This window comes from Artemia franciscana, chromosome 21, assembly GCF_032884065.1.
Source record: "Artemia franciscana chromosome 21, ASM3288406v1, whole genome shotgun sequence".
Taxonomy (NCBI): domain Eukaryota; kingdom Metazoa; phylum Arthropoda; class Branchiopoda; order Anostraca; family Artemiidae; genus Artemia; species Artemia franciscana.
Window position 1 is genome coordinate 15,478,285 of NC_088883.1, and position 17,628 is coordinate 15,495,912.

Below are 17,628 nucleotides of genomic sequence, written 5' to 3' on the forward strand. Positions count from 1 at the left end.
CTAGCAAGTAATTTCGGAGGGAGAGGGCGTTTATTAGAGACAAATTTAAGCAATATTAAGAGGTATTTTTGAGAGGTCCTAGTAAAAATCCTTCTTTTCTTTTGACTGAGTGTTAGATTTTACTCCTCCCATCGCCAAAAAATTCCTTTAACACCATCCACCTTAGCTTTAAGCTGTACAACATGCTAATTCAAGCAATTTACGAAACTATGAAAATTTGTGGCTGCCCCATGGAGACCCTGCGATAAATATTATCATTCCTAAGACATGTTTAACAGAAATTTCATGATATAAATATGGTTTAAATCCAATGATTAAGGTTTTTCGCAACTCATTCCTCCGTGACACACCATGTCAATTCACACCTCCATGTCACACTATGACTGGCCCCCTGGCATCCCCCATCATTCCTAAGACATTCTTTTATATTCATTTGATAAAATTACGCTTAAAGTCCAATGATTCGTGTTTCCACAACTCAGCATTCCGGGATACACAATCTCAATTCACGCCGCCGTATAAAACTATTGCTACCTCTTTGGTCACCTCTAGCACCTCCTCATCATTTTCAAGCCATTTTACCGGTATTCTCTTGAGAAAATTATGCTTAAAGTCTAGTGGTTCATGTTTTCACAACTCAACACTCCGTGATACACCATGTCAATTCTCACCACCTTGGCACACTACTACTATTCCCTCTAGCCCCCAGTAGCACCCCCTCATCATTTCTAATATATTTTCCAGATACTTTCTTGTTAAAAATATGATTAAAATCCAATGGTTTATGTTTTCGGAACTCAAAACTCCGTGATACACCATGTCAATTTCACCAATATTCCACACTGTTACTGCCCCTCTAGCACTCTCTAGCATCCCTTCATCATTCCTAAGACACTTTCCAGATAGGCTACGTTCTTGTTGAAAACATGATTTAAATCCAATGGTTCATGTTTTCGCAAACCACCCTCAACGTGATATACCTAAACAATTCACGCAACTATGCCAGACTATGATTAACCATTTGGCACCTTCTGACTCTCCCTCATCATTCCTAAGGCTTTTTCCAGGTATTTCTCTGTTAAAAATCATATATTAAATCCAATGGTTCATGTTTTCACAAGCCTCCCTCAGCGTGATATACCGTCGCAATTCATACCACCGTGCCACACTATGACTGGCCAGTCTAGCACCCCTCATCATTCCTAAGACATTTAAATATATTTTCTTGTTAAAAATCACGCATTAAATCCAATGGTTTATGTTTTAGCGATACACCCCTAAACATGATACCCCGTGAAAATTCACGTCACTGTGACAAACTAAATATGGTATAAGACACCATCTGGCACCCATTATTAAACCTAAGGGTCATTCAAATTGCCCACAAAAATATCCCCTTACAGTAGACACGAGCATTTAAACTTAATGAACAATTCCCAATAGTGTTTCTTCTAATGACTCCTGACAATCCACGCCACCATGTCAATATTTGACTGACCTGTGACACCTTTCTGATACACATTATCACGCCTAAAGGGTTTCTCAACCTCTTTCCTGCAAAATCAAACTTTATAAACTAAGTAAGACCATTGTATTTATTTTATCAGCGGAAACATTGCATTTTCATTGTTAGATGGCGATGTTTCTTGAGATCCCCCCACTTCTCGTTGTCCAGTGATTTTGTAAAAAAAAACCTTTATTGTTAAAAAGGACATAGTATTTAAAACATTTTCTTGAATAAACCGTTTCCTTATTCCCACAACGTGCAGAAACCAAGACTAAATCATACCCATCAGTTCCAAGCCATAGAAATCCAGGCTAACTCATATAAATCATGACCAAATTATAGAAATTGTGGGCAACCTCTAAAATCAAGACCAATACAGAGAAATCATAACCAGACTCCAGAAATCCGGATGAATTCATAAAAATCAAAGACCAAACCGGAGACAAAAACATATACACAAATAACACATAAGACGCCGACAGACGCTGACAGATACTCAGTCACACAAGAACAGCTAGAGAGAGACAAAAAACACACACAGGAACACAATGCCCTACACACGGACAAAAAGTAGTAAGTAAGTAAGTAAGACGGCACTAGACCCTTAAGGTCCGAACCGGCGGTGCTGATCTCCGTTTCATGGCCCTTCAGCCAGGAAGTGCAATGGGGGATTGGGGGCCATCCATCCTGTGCTTTCAAGCATCCTTCCTGCTTACCTTCCCCAGATTTCTCAGGGTACCCATTTAGAGCTGGGTCGACTCTGGCTGAGCTTACAGAGTCACGCCACTAACCCCCGTCTAAATCTAAACAACTGGTCACAACTGGGATTGAACACGTGCCCCTTGGACACAGAATTCCCACGCCAGCGCGCCAACCGCCGGAACAAAAAGTCAAACAAACAAATAAACAGAGTCACACACAAAAACACAAAGACAGAGACATAAGCACGCAAAGAGACACTCATTCCCACAGGCAAGTTGATAGAGAGAGAGAGAGAGAGAGGGGGGGAGAGAGAGAGAGAGAGAAAGAGGCGAAAAAACACAAAAAAAAAAGTTAGACACACAAACACACAGAGAGGGAGAGATTGATAGAGAGACAGTACAAAGAGTCAGACACACAAACACACGAAGACAGACACAGAGACAGCAAACAGAGGCTCAGTCGCAGAGGCACTGTTACAAAGAGAGACAAAGACACACACAAAAACACAAAGTCGGACACACAAAAACAAATAGAGAAACAGAGACATGCAAACAGACGCTCAGTCACATAGGCACTTTGACATAGAGAGACAAAAATGCACAAAAAATACAAAGTCAGACACACAAACACACAGAGTCAGACACACAAAAACACAAAGACAGACACGGAAACACGCAAATAGACACTCAGTCACACAGGCACGACAGCGTGTTTGTGTGAGAAAACACATTCCACACATGAGAACACAAAGAAATTCCCAGATATATACAAACAAATGCTCAGTCTCACAAGCAAGGTGGGAGAAAGACAAAAAAACACAAAAAAGCACAATCAGACATAAAAACATACAAACACACAAACACAGAGTAAGAAACATAAAAACACAGAGACAGACACAGAAACACGCAAACATACATTCAGTCACCCAAGCACGTTGCAAGGGATACAAAAACAAAAAAATCAGAATCACACAAAACACAGTTAGATACACAAAACAACCACAGGCAAACACGCAAACAGATACTCAAACACACAGGCACTCTGGGAGATAGACAAAAAACACAAAAACACGAAGTCACACACAGAAAAACATAGATTCAGACACAAAAAACACAAAAACAAACACAGAATGACGCAAACAGACACTCAGTCAAACTGGCACGTTGAGAGAGAGAGGGAGACGAAAAAGCAACAGAAAAAATACAAAGTAAGAAACACAAACACACAGAGTCAAACACTCTTAAACACAAAGACAGACATAGAGACAAGTAAAAAGACGCTAAGTCACACATGCACTGTGACAGAGAGAGAGAGAGAAAAAAACACACAAAAAATACAAAGTCAGATACACAAACACACAAAGTCAGACACACAAAGACAGACACGGAAACGTGTAAACAGACACTCAGTCACGCAGGAACGGTGAGAGGAAGACCAAAAAACACAAAGAAGTCAGACACACAAACACACTGAGTTAGACATATGAAAACACAGAAAAAGATACACAGACATGCAAACAGACGCTCAGAGACACATGTAACTAGGAGAGACACAAAAAAAAACGCAAAAAAGTCAGACAGACAAACACAGAGATATACAGACATACAAAAACACAAAGACAGACACAGTAACATGCATACAGATGCTCAGTCACACAGACACGGTGAGAGAGAAAAACTAAAGTTCATGAGGTTCATGAAAAATCACAGTTTCATTGGTAAGGCACATGTAAACACAAATACCGACACAATGACATACAAACACGTACCCAGTCACAGAAGTATGGTGACAGAGAGATAACAGAAACACATAAAAAACAAAATCAGACACACAAAAATACAGAAACAGACACAAGAAAACACAAAGACAATAAAGGATACATATAAACAGACGCTCAGTCGAACAAGCACGGTAGGAGAGAGAAAAAATACACACAAGATCACAGTCAGACATACAATCAGACAAACAAACAAACACAGAGTCAAACTCACAAAACACAAAGACAGACACAGAAAGATGCAAAGAGATACTCAGTAACGCAAGCAAGTTGGGAGAGATACAAAAACACTAAGTCAGAAACAAACAAACACAGAGAGTCAGATACACAAAAAAAAACAAAGACATACATACAGAGAGGCAAACAAATGCTCAGTCACATAGGCACTTTGGGAGAGAGACAAAAAACGCAAAAAAATTCAAAGTCAAACGCATAAAAACAGAAATTAGATACAAAGACGTGCAAACAGACGCTTGAGAGATAAAAAAAAACACAAATAAAAACACAAAATAAGACTCACAAAGCACAGAAACACACAGTCGGACACACAAAGACAGACACAGAGACATGCAAACAGACTCACAATCACACAGGCAGGGTTGGAGAGAGACAAAACGAACACAAAATAACACAAACTCAGACACACAAGCCCACAGAGTCAGATACGGAAAAACACAAAGACAGAAACAGAGACATGTAAACAGATTATCAGTCACACAGAAGAGGTGAGATAGAGAGACAAAAAAAACACAGTCAAACATTCAACCAGACAAACACACAGACTCAGACACACAAAAAAACAAAGACAGACACAGAGAAATGCAAACAGACACTCAGTCACACGGTGCGATAGAGACAAAAACATAGTAGTTTAGATTAAGTTAGGTTAATCTAACCTAATAGCATCCAAGAAAAAGGGTGAGTGTCTGTCTTTGTGCTTTTGTGTGTATGATTCTGTGTGTTTGCGTGTCTGACTTTTTGTTTTTGTTTGTATTTTTTGTCTCTCTTCCACCCTGCTTGTTTGTCTGTCTTTGTGTGTCTGACCATGTGTTTTTGTGTGTGTTTTATCCCTCTCCCAGCATGCCTTTGTGACCAAGCGTCTCTTTGCATGTCTCTGTTATCTCTTTGTGTGTTTGTGTCTGACTTTGTGTTTTTGTGTGTGTCTTTGTCTCCCTTTGTCACAGTGCCTCTGTGACTGAGCGTCTGTTTGCATGTCTCTGTTTCTGCCTTCGTGTGTTTGTGTGTCTGACTTTGTTTTTTTATGTTTGTTTTTGTGTCTCTTTCAACTCGCCTGTGTGACTGAGTGTCTTTTTGCATGCTTTTGCGTCTATCTTTGTGTTTTGTGTGTGCCTGACCCTGTCTATTTGTGTGTTGGACTTTGTGTTTTTCATGTGTGTGTTTTTGTCTCTCTCCCAGCGTGCTTGTGTGACTGAGCGTCTGTTTGCGTTTCCCTGTGTCTGTCTTTGTGTTTTTTGTGTTTCTGACTCTGTGTTATGAATTTTTGTTTTTGTGTGTTTTTTTCGTCTTTCTCAAACCGTTCTTGTGTGACTGAGCATCTGTCAGCGTCTGATGTGTATTTGTTTGTATGTTTTTATCTCCGGTTTGGTCTCATTTCTTATGAATTCGTCTAGATTTCTGGGATCTGGTTATGATTTCTATGCATTGGTCTTGAGTTTAGAGGTTTACTTTGCGTTTTTGTGTTTTGTCCCTCTCCCAGCACGGTTTTGTGACCGAGCGTCTGTTCGCAAGTCTCTGTGTCTCTCTTTTTGTTTTGGGTGTCCAACTCTCTGTGTTTTTGTGTGTGACTTTGTGTTTTTGTGTTCATTTTTTGTCTCTCTCTGACCTAGCGTCTGTTTGCATGTCTCTGTGTCTACATTTGGGTTTTTCGTGTGTGCTTTTGTATGTTTTTTGGTCTCTCTCCCATCATGTTTGAGTGTCTGAGGGTTTATTTGCGTGTTTCTGTCTTTGTGTTTTTGTTTGTCTGACTTTTGTGTGTATGACTGACTGTGTTTTTGTGTGTTTTTTTTCTCTCTCACCGTCTCTGTGTGACTGAGCATGTTTGCTTGGTACTGTGTCTGTCTTTGTGTTTTTGTATGTCTGTGTATCTGTGTTTGTGTGTCTGACTTTGCGTTTTTGTGTGTTTTTTTGTCTTTCTCCCACCGTGCTTGTGTGACTGAGCGTCTGTTTGCAGGTCTTTGTGTCTGTCTTAACTTAATCTAAACTACTATGTTTTTGTCTCTATCCCAACGTGTGACTGAGTGTCTGTTTGCATTTCTCTGTGTCTGTCTTTGTTTTTTGTGTGTCTGACTCTGTGTGTTATGAATTTTTGTTTTTGTGTGTTTTTGTGTGTTTTTTTTTATGTTTGTTTTTGTGTCTCTCTCAACTCGCCTGTGTGACTGAGCGTCTCTTTGCGTGCTTTTGCGTCTATCTTTGTGTTTTGTGTGTGCCTGACTCTGTTTGTTTGTGTGTTGGACTTTGTGTTTTTCATGTGTGTGTTTTTGTCTCTCTCCCAGCGTGCTTGTGTGACTGAGCGTCTGTTTGCGTTTCTCTGTGTCTGTCTTTGTATTTTTTGTGTGTCTGACTCTGTGTGTTATGAATTTTTGTTTTTGTGTGTTTTTTTCGTCTTTCTCAAACCGTTCTTGTGTGACTGAGCATCTGTCAGCGTCTGATGTGGATTTGTTTGTATGTTTTTATCTCCGGTTTGGTCTCAATTTTTATGAATTCGTCTAGATTTCTGGGATCTGGTTATGATTTCTATGCATTGGTCTTGGGTTTAGAGGTTTACATTGCGTTTTTGTGTTTTGTCCCTCTCCCAGCATGGTTTTGTGACCGAGCGTCTGATCGCAAGTCTCTGTGTCTCTCTTTATGTTTTGGGTGTCCGACTCTCTGTGTTTGTGTGTTTGACTTTGTGTTTTTGTGTTAATTTTTTGTCTCTCTCTGACTTAGCGTCTGTTTGCATGTCTCTGTGTCTACATTTGGGTTTTTCGTGTGTGCCTTTGTATGTTTTTTGGTCTCTCTCCCATCATGTTTGAGTGTCTGAGTGTTTATTTGCGTGTCCCTGTTTCTGTCTTTGTGTTTTTGTGTGTCTGACTTTTGTGTGTATGACTGACTGTGTTTTTGTGTGTTTTTTTTCTCTCTCACCGTCTCTGTGTGACTGAGCATGTTTGCTTGTTACTGTGTCTGTCTTTGTGTTTTTGTATGTCTGTGTATCTGTGTGTTTGTGTGTCTAACTTTGCGTTTTTGTGTGTTTTTTTTGTCTTTCTCCCACCGTGCTTGTGTGACTGAGCGTCTGTTTGCAGGTCTTTGTGTTTTTATGCTCCTGACTCTATGTCTTTGCGGCCTGACTTTATGTTTGTTTTGTGTGTTTTTTTGTCTCGCTGCCTCCGTCATTATGTGACTAAGCGTCTGTTTGCATGTCTCTGTGTCTGTCTTTGTGTTTGTGTGTGTGTGTGTGTGTGTGACTCTGTGTGTTCTTGTGTCTGACTTTGTTTCTTTTATGTGTTTTTTGTATCTATCCCACCGTACCTGTGTGACTGAGCGTCTGTTTGCACGTCTCTGTGTCTGTCTTTGTATTTTGTGTATCTTAATCTGTGTATTTATGTGAAATGTCAAGAAACATTGGAATATAACAAGTAAATGGCAAGTTTCCACTGTTCAAATAAATACAATGGCCTTAATTAGTTTATTTTGTTACTCTTTGTAGGAAGAAGGTTGAAAAACCCCATAGGTGTGATAATGTGTATCAGAAGGGGGGCCACGGGTCAATTACCTATTACCATGATGGCATGAATTGTCAGGAGTCATGAGAAGAAACGCTATTAGGGGTTTTTCATTAAGTTTAAATGACCAATTCTAGTGTAAACGGATATTTTCGAAGGAAAATGTTGAAAAGCCCTTAGGTATGATAACGTGTGGTGAATGGTGTCATGCCCTAATTGGTATTTTGCCACAGTGGCGTGAATTGTCATGGGAGCATCATGTTTGGGGGTGAACTGCGAAAACATGAACCATTGAATTCAATGTGGAATTTATAACAAGAAAATATGGGAAAAATATCTTAGGAGTGATTAGAGCTGCTAAAAGATGACAGAAGGTCATTCATAGTGCGGCACAGTGGTGTGAATAGCGATGGTATATCACATTGATGGTGGCTTTCGAAAACATGAACAATTTCATTTAATGTATGATTTTTAACAGGAAAATACGTTGGAAATGTCTTAGGAATAATGGGGGAATGCCAGGAGTTGCCGGATGGTCATTCATAGTGTGACACAGTGGCGTGAATTGCGACAGTATATCACATTGAGGTTGTCTTGAGAAAATATGAACACTTAGATTTAAATCATATTTTGAACAAGACAGTATCTGAAAAACGTCTTAGGAATGATTAGGGGGTGCTAGAGGGTGCAAGAGGGGGCAGTAAATGTGTGACATGGTTGTGAGAATTCACGTAGTGTATCACGGAGTGTTAGTTGTTAAAACATGAACCATTGGATTTAAGTCATATTTTTAACAAGAAATTATCTGGAAAATTTCGTAGGAATTATAAGGTGTGCGAGAAGATGCTAGGGGGCAGTAATGGTGTGCCATGGTGATGAGAATTGACATGGTGTATCAAGGAGTGTTAAATTGCGAAAATATGAACCAATGGACTTCAATCATAATTTTATCAAGAGAATACCTGGAAAATATCTTACGAATGATGGAAAGCTGCGAGAGGGTGCTAGAGGGGCTGTAATAGTTTGATATGGCGGCGTGAATTTAGATGGTGTGTCACGGAGTGTTGACTTGTGAAAGCACATTTCAATGGAATTTAAGCATGATTTTATCCAGAGAATATCTGAAAAAAGTTTCTTAAAAATCATGAAAGGGATCCAAGGGCTCAGTAATAGTGTGATATGCATGTGTTAATTGACATGGTGTATCACGGAGGGAGGACTTGCAAAAAATCACAAACCATTGGATTTAAATCATATTTTTATCACGAAAATTTCTGATAAAATGTCTGAGGAATGATAATATGTATCATAGAGGTGCCAAAGGGCAGCAGCACAATGCCATGGTTTCGTGAATTGCTTGGACTAGCATGTCTAGCAGCTTAAAGTGAAGGTGGAAGGTGATAAATGAATTTTTTTGGCGGGGGGGATGTGCTAGAACCCAACCTTTCTTTAATTTGTGGCTCTTTTTGCTTATATTTTATCCGATGTCAGGTTTTTTCAGGTTTTGTTGTTTCCGCTATTGAGTTTATCTGCCTTTTCTGCATTTTAATAATGCTTGGTAAATTTGTTTTATTCATATAATTTTTATTCACAAAAGTCTGTTTCGTTTGGATTTCTTGTTTTAGGTTAAAACTTGGATACATAATCACTTACGTAATGAAATATCTAAAGTCAGTGCTTTGTAACATCTGCTATGTAACTCAATCCATGTATTTCACGTTAGAACGCTAATGTAATGTAATATATAGGTGTGTCTAACATGCCCAAAAATCAATAACATTGGGGATGCTTGTGCTCTCATGTGGAAAGTACTGGAAACATGCAAGCCATTTAATTGTTCTACTGTGCGAGAGCAGGGATTTCTCCATGCATTGAATTGGCTATTTCGCAGAATCTATTTTCGGAATTTTATTGACATCAATTGCATCTTGGTCCAAGTGATTAGTGCACCGTTCCTTTTGAGGGGGTATCCCTTTCTAATCCTAATGTGGACAAAAATTGTTGGCATATAATGTTTCTCTGAGAAAAATACCTTGAAAGAAAATGAAATCTAAAAAGAATGCCTTGAAAAAAAAAAACACTGTGAAAGAAAATGAAATCTTTTAAAGTATTATGTAAAATCCCACGTGTACATCGTCATTACGTAATACCCACGTGTGCGCTGTCATTACATCATTCTCAATAAATCTACCAAGCCACGTAAGATTACCTCAACCCCAACAAATTGATCAAGTCAGGCAAGATTGCATCACATCCAACGTGTGCACAGCAAATACGTAACACCCAAGTCTGTGTCCTCCTCAGTTACAACCGGGACTTTCTCCCTGACTACTGGACTCTAACAAGTCCTTTTATGTAACACCCCAAGCCCTACTACATAACTTCCAAAGTCTATTACATGGCAATTAAAGGAATTCTGCAGTAAACAATCACTTGCATATCTTAGAAAATATTTCCTACGACGTAACATGGACCTGCGTTATTGAAAACATTCCTTATGACGTAACATAACCTGTGTCTTGACCTGAGGGAATCACCGTTAAACCTTCCTCGTGATTAAAGGAAGAAAGGAGCAGCGGCTATGGGTCTTCTGGAAGAAATTTGGCCTCTCTGCTTACGATCATTTCCTCAACCATTAGACAGAGCCAGGCCGGGATGCTGCTCCTCCGGAGAATTTATAAACCAGAAGAAATATAAGCGAGAGTAAATTTTTTCATGGGTAGGGGTATGTGTTGCATTGGTATTCACAGCTGGGGAGCAGGAAAAGAAACAGGGCGAATCGAGCGTCTAGGGGTAAGGAAGAATGCAATGCGCTGAAGACATAAAAAAGAAAAAGGAAAATAACTGGTGTGCCTGTAATAATACAAAATATAAAGATAATATTAGTTGAGAATGGAACGAAAAACAGAATGAAATCATAAGGATAATCAAGGTAAAAATAAGATTTACCTGAAGAATGCCATAGCTTGACGACACTTGATTAGGAAACTTTGCGCTTCGCAGTGATATTTCAGTTTCATAGTTACGTCAAATTAAAGCTAAGTAATTGAGCTACAGCAAATTATACAAACAAGACGATTGGTGGATCTAGTGAGGGGCCAAACCCCCTCCCCTCTTGCCCCGAACATGCCCTGGACAAAACGAAGTTCTATTAGGAACTGACAAAAAAAAATCTGGTAACTACAATCATTAAATAATTTCAAATAAACTTGACATAATTCTGAAATTTTCCAAGTTTTACCCGAGCTTGCACGTAACCCGAAACGGGAAAGATAATGAAAAAAATTGTGAGGATTACCTTAATGAATCATAAAAAAATGAATTTGCAAGTTTGTGGCAGGATGCTTACAACAATAATAATAACACGAATTACTTTATATTCTTCTTATAATACAAGTACAATTCTTTTCATGTCCTTCAATTTTCTGAAAGCTGACTAAGATTTTCCCAACAAATAGTTCACAACAAAACAGTTCGTAACAGATGTTTGCTATTTTATTGGAAAGAGCTATTCCACTACTTATCAAACAGTTCGGGGTAACGAACTGTAGTAAGGAGCGACCCGGCTCAATAGTAACCAAAACTCTAAAAAATGGAATATTGATACCAATAGCTACAGATTTTAACTGTTTTAAAAAGTAGAGTTGAGAGAAAGAGCCAAATTATAGCGTAAAGAGCGGGACGTTGATGAGGAAGCAGCCCCTTTTACATACGAAGTAATTTCTGTTCGTTTTAAGTTTTAATGTCGTTCCTTACTGTCAGTTAAAAAAAACTTTTTTTTCCTTTAATTAGAAGAAAAACAAAGGTCCTATATAAGATTTCGAAGTACATTCTCATTGTCCAATAAAAGAGTATAAAAGAGGAAAAATTCAGGGGAATATTTTTGACGCTTCACGACGCAATATTGCTATCTAAAACCACAAATTATTGTAAAACCTAATAGACAATCTCTGCTAGAACTATTAGGTTCCCCCTTTATGGCAATATGTTTTGAGGTAGGTTTCAAACAGTCCCACCACTTCGTTGATCCTTCTCCCACTACTTTTGAAATTCCGGCTATTTCCCTGTTGATTAGTAGTTAGCACTAAAAACTTCCGTATTTGCTAAAATTTCATCCAAACCGCACCTTTAGAAATCCCGGATATGTCATTCAGTTGTCATACCTTTGAGGTGGGACCACAGCGAGCGAACAACTTCGCGGGCTCAGCCCCCTATTTTTCTGCTTTCACAACCATGAATAATACCAATTCACAACATTATTCACATAAGCTGCTCGAACTACTAAGCTCAGCTTTTTTACACAGAGAAAATAGGAGGAGCTTTTATATGTGTCGAGACTAGAGTCTATATAGTGTCTATATATAGACACTATAGAGTCTATATATATAGTTTATCTATATAAATTTCTATATAGTGATGGAGAACAATACCTGAGCCCTATATAAAATAGTTGGTGGTAGTCAAAATAAATGTAAAATTTACTCATTACTCTGTGACAAAGTTTTATACATTCATGCATCGACTCGTTAATAGAGTTCCAATTGTTGAAAAGGAAGATAGCGGCAGTGTTGAAATCGTCTACGTGTTATATGGCTCACTTTTTAACTTTGGGCCAATAGTAACAAAATCTAAACAAAGGAATTTGATAAAAAATAAATAAAAAGAATTGCCTTTTTCTGCTGATCTCAAATATATCAATTTCATTACGTTTCAGGTTACCCATCAAAAGCCACGAGCCTGAAAAGAAAAAGGGGGCCACTCTCTCAAAAAGTGGGATGATTTTAAGAAAATTCTCACCTTCGGACTTTTTATTTCAGAGAACACTACTGCAGAGGTTTCAAGCTCATAGGTTTTTTTTTTTTTTTTTTTTTTTAAGAAGAAGACGAAATGTTATGCGTGTTATCTGTATTTTCTTTCAAACAGTTCGTGGTAACGAACTGTAGAAAGAGCGACCCGGCTCAATAGTAACCGAAACTCTAAAAGATGGGATTTTGATACCAATAGTTACATCAAAAGAACTGCATTTTAATGCTGATTTTAAATATATTACATAAAAAAGACAAGTTTTTTTTAACTGAAAGTAAGGAGCGACATTAAAACTTAAAACGAACAGAAATTACTCCGTATATGAAATGGGTTGTCCCCTCCGCAATCCCTCGCTCTTTACGCTCAAGCTTTTAATTGTTTTAAAAAGCAGAATTGTGGCAGAGTCAAACTTTAGCGTAAAGAGCGAGGGATTGCGGAGGGGACAACCCATTTCATATACGGAGTAATTTCTGTTCGTTTTAAGTTTTAATGTCGCTCCTTACTTTCCGTTTAAAAAAAACTTTTTTTCGTTTTTTTTATGTAATTTCTGAACATTTTTGAATTTATGCATGTTTGATTTTGGCTCTCCACACATAAATTATTAAAATGAAATTTGCATATTAATTCCTTTTATGGCTAAATGGCTTTCTCTTAGTTTTGATCAGACGATTTTGAGAAATAAGGGGTGGGGAAAGCCTAGTTGCCCTGCAATTTTTCGGTTACAAAAAAAAGGCAACTACAAATTTTAATTTTTAACGAATGTTTTTATTAGTAAAAAATTCACGTAACTTAAGAATTAGCTTACGTAACAAACTTTTATATTCTTAAATTTTTATTATGTATATGAGGGGGTTTGTACCATCGTTAATACCTCGCTCTTTACACTAAATCACAAGTTTTGTCCCAATTCTTTAAGAATGACCCCTGAATCCGAAAGGGCGTAGAATAAATAGTTGAAATTACTAAAAATACTATCGCATAAAGAGCGAGGTATTTATCTCCTCCTAAATATCTCGCTCTTTATGCTAATGTATTTTTAGAACCCCTCATATGCGTAATAATCTTTGTTCGTTTTAAGTTTAAATGCTACTCCTTACTTTCAATTGAAAAAAACTTTTCCATGTTTATTTTTTTCATTGTTTTTTTATAGTAATTTTAGAAAATCCTGCGCCCTTTTCATTGAATTTCTATTCCCCCATGACATATTTCTCCAAGGAAAGATCCTCCCACATAGCTCCTTCCCCTCAACCCCACCCCCAAAACTAAAAAAAAATCCCATGAAAACGCTTCACACTTCCCAATAACCATTATTATATGTAAACACTGGCCGAAGTTTGTAACTTGCAGCCCCTCCCCCAGGGACTGTGGAGGAGTAAGTCATTCCCAAAGACATAGTCATTATGGTTTTTGACTATGCGGAACAAAATAGCTATCTCAAAATTTTGATCCGTTGACTTTAAAGAAAAATGAGCGTGGGAGGGGGCCTAGGTGCCCTCCAATTTTTTTGGTCACTTAAAAAGGGCAATAGAACTTTTCATTTCCGTTAGAATGATCCCTCTTGCGACATTCTAGGACTAATTGGTCGATACGATGACCCTTGGGAAAAAAAAACAAAAAAACAAACAAACAAACTTTTTTGTTTTCCAGAAGACATTTTTTGTCTTCTGGCAAAAAATACGAAATTCCACATTTTTGTAGATAGGAGCTTGAAACTTGTACAATAGGGCTCCTTACTACAGTTCGTTACCACGAACTGTTTGATAAGTTTCATCAACTTTAGTCCTACTCATCAGAAGTTACGAGACTGAGGAAATTTGCCTTATTTTAGAAAATAGGGGAATCACCCCCCTAAAAGTTATAAAACCTTAACTAAAATCATACCACTGGATTCAGTGTATCAGAGAACATTACTGTAGAAGTTTCAAGCTCCTATCTACAAAAATGTGGAATTTTGTATTATTTGCCAGAAACCAGATCACGGTTCCAGCTGTCTGTTTTTTTTATATTTTTTCCAGGGGTGATTGTATCGACCCAGTGGTCCGCAATGTTGCGAGATGGCTCATTCTAAAGAAAGTTAAAAGCTCTAGTGCCCTTTGTAAGTGACCGAAAAAATTGCAGGGCACCCGGGTCCCCTTCCACGCTCTTTTTTGCCAAAGTCACCGGATTAAAATTTTGAGATAACCATTTTGTTCAGCATAGTCGAAAATCCTAATAAATATGTCTTTGGGGACAACTTAATCCCCCACAGTCCTCGGGGGGAGGGGCTGCAATTTAAAAACTTTGAACATTGTTTATCTATAGTAATGGTTATTGGGAAGTGTACAAACGTTATCAGGAGGACTTTTTCGCGCTGTGGTGGGGGTGGATCTTTAAAGTTTTTTATTGTTTTAAAGAGTAGAGTTGAGACGAAGAGTCTAACTTTAGCGTAAAGAGCGAGACATTTAGAAGGGGACAACCCCTTTCATATATGGAATAATTCCTTATCGTTTCAAGTTTTAATGTCGCTCCTTACTTGCAGTTAAAAAACTTGGTTTTTTTATTTAATTTTTATCAGGGATGATCCTAGCGAAACAAAATTTCTGGGAGATTGAGAGAGAGGGCTCATTTGAATGGAAGTTAAACGCTATAGCTAAAAAGCTATGACTAAAAAGACGGTGCAACGGGAAAGCGGTATTTCTACCGTTCGTTGCCACCAAACTACGATTTTGCCCAAAAGAGGACCAATCGACTGAAAATTCTGGGACAGCCAATCGATCTAAAAGCATCAACAAATCATGCATGTAGCTTCCCAGTTGCAGCGAACGTAATACCACACAATAGCGCAGTCCTTTCAAAACTAAATATAAAAAAAACAAGTTTTTTAAAATGAAAGTAAGGAGCGACATTAGAACTTAAAACGAACAGAAATTACTCCGTATGTGAAAGGGGCTTTTCCTCCTCGACGCCCCGCTCTCTACGCTAAAGTCTTTTATTGTTTTAGAAAGTAGAGTTGCGAGAAAGAATCAAACTTTAGCGCAAGGAGCGGGGTGTCGAGGAGCGAAAGCCCCTTTCACATACGGAGTAATTTCTGTTCGTTTTAAGTTCTAATGTCGCTCCTTACTTTCATTTCAAAAAACTTGTTTTTTTATTTAATTTCTGAAAGTTTTTGAATTAATGCATGTCTGATTTTGGCTCTCCGTACATAAGTTATTAAATGAAATTTGCATATTAATTCTTTTTTTGGCTAAATGGCTTTCTCTTAGTTTTGATCAGACGATTTTGAGAAATAAGGGGTGGGGAAGGAGGACTAGTTGCCCTCCAATTTTTCGGTTACTTAAAAAGGCAACTAGAACTTTTAATTTTTAACGAACGTTTTCATTAGTAAAAAATATACGTAACTTAAGAGTTAACTTACGTAACAAACTTTTATATTCTTAAATTTTTGATTATATATATGAGGGGGTTCGTCCCCTCGTTAATACCTCGCTCTTCACACTAAATCTTAAGTTTTGTCCCAATTCTTTAAGAATGATCCCTGAATCAGAAAGGCCGTAGAATAAATAGTTGAAATTACTAAAAATAATTTAGCATAAAGAGCGAAGTATTTATCTCCTCCTAGATACCTCGCTCTTTATGCTAAAGTATTTTTAGAACCCCTCATATGCGTATTAATCTCTGTTCGTTTTAAGTTTTAATGCTTCTCCTTACTTTCAATTGAAAAAACTTTTTCACGTCTATATTTTCATTGTTTTTTTTTTAATAGTAATGCCAGAGAATCCTGCACCCTTTTCATTGAATTTCTCTTCCCCCATGAAATATTCCTCCAAGGAAAGATCCTCCCATATAGCCCCCTCCCCTGAACCCCACACCCAAACCAAAAAAAATCCCCTTGAAAACGTCGGTACACTTCCCAATAACCATTACTGTATGTAAACATTGGTCAAAGTTTGTAACTTGCAGCCCCTCCCCTAGGGACTGTGGGGGGGGGTCATCCCCAAAGACATAGTTATTATGGTTTTCGACTATGCGGAACAAAATGGCTGTCTCAAAATTTTGATCCGTTTACTTTGGGAAAAAATGAGCGTGGGAGGGGGCCTAGGTACCCTCCAATTTTTTTGGTCACTTAAAAAGGGCACTAGAACTTTTAATTTCCGTTAGAACGAGCCCTCTTGCAACGCTCTAGGACCAATTGGTCGATACGATGACCCCTGTGACTTGTCTTCTGGCAAAAAATATGAAATCCCACATTTTTGTAAATTGGACCTTGAAATTTTTTCTAAAAGATTCTCTGATACGCTGAATGCGAAGGTGTGATTTTCGTTAAGATCCTATGACTTTTAGGGGGTGTTCCCCCTATTTTCCAAAATAAGGCAAATTTTCTCAGGCTCGTAACTTTGATGACAAAGATTAAATTTGATGAAACATATGTATTTAAAATCAACATAAAAATCCGATTCTTTTGATATATCTTTTAGCATCAAAATTCCGTTTTTTAGAGTTTTGTATACTATTGAGCCGGGTCGCTCCTTACTATAGTTCGTTACCACGAACTGTTTGAACGGCACGTTGTCGATACAATATAAATCGTTAATATGGACATTTATCTCAAAACCGTTATTTAACTAGGTTGACTCACTAAATTTCTTATGAAAATATGTTTAGTGATGAATAATTGTACGTCATCCATATTGAAGGATGCCGTGGGTCCATTTTATGGGACGGATGGTGGGTGCAGATGCCTAAAAAACTGCGTTTCTGTGCCCAAATTGTCTAACTGACTAACTACACATGATCCTTCAGATAAATGTAGTAAGAGGTAAGGAAGAAGGGGAGGGGGGTTTAAGCGTTAATTTCTTATCTTTATATATCTAGACTAAGCCTGATTAAGGGCGCTACGGTGTGGTACCTCAATTCGTGTCGCATAAAAGCGTTTCTAATATTTATTTTATGGATTCATTTAGCTAAACTGATTTGCTTCATATTTCATAAAATTCCAAACAGTGATGTGTAAGTGCTTATTATTAGTGGTTGGGGGGTCGGTAATAGTGCCACGCCCCATTCTGACAATCTTCTTCTAAATTGTGTGAAATAATAAATTTGATTGTCTACCGGCAGATAGGTGGAAAAGGCGAAGGGGA

The 17,628-nt window shown here is 37.9% G+C and overlaps 1 protein-coding gene across 3 annotated transcripts in view; it reads right to left on the reverse strand.

Moving 5' to 3' along the window:
* Positions 1–17,628, reverse strand: part of LOC136040982 (locomotion-related protein Hikaru genki-like) — a 75,324-nt gene that overhangs the window by 51,264 nt on the left and 6,432 nt on the right. The gene's annotated exons all lie outside the window — the stretch shown is intronic.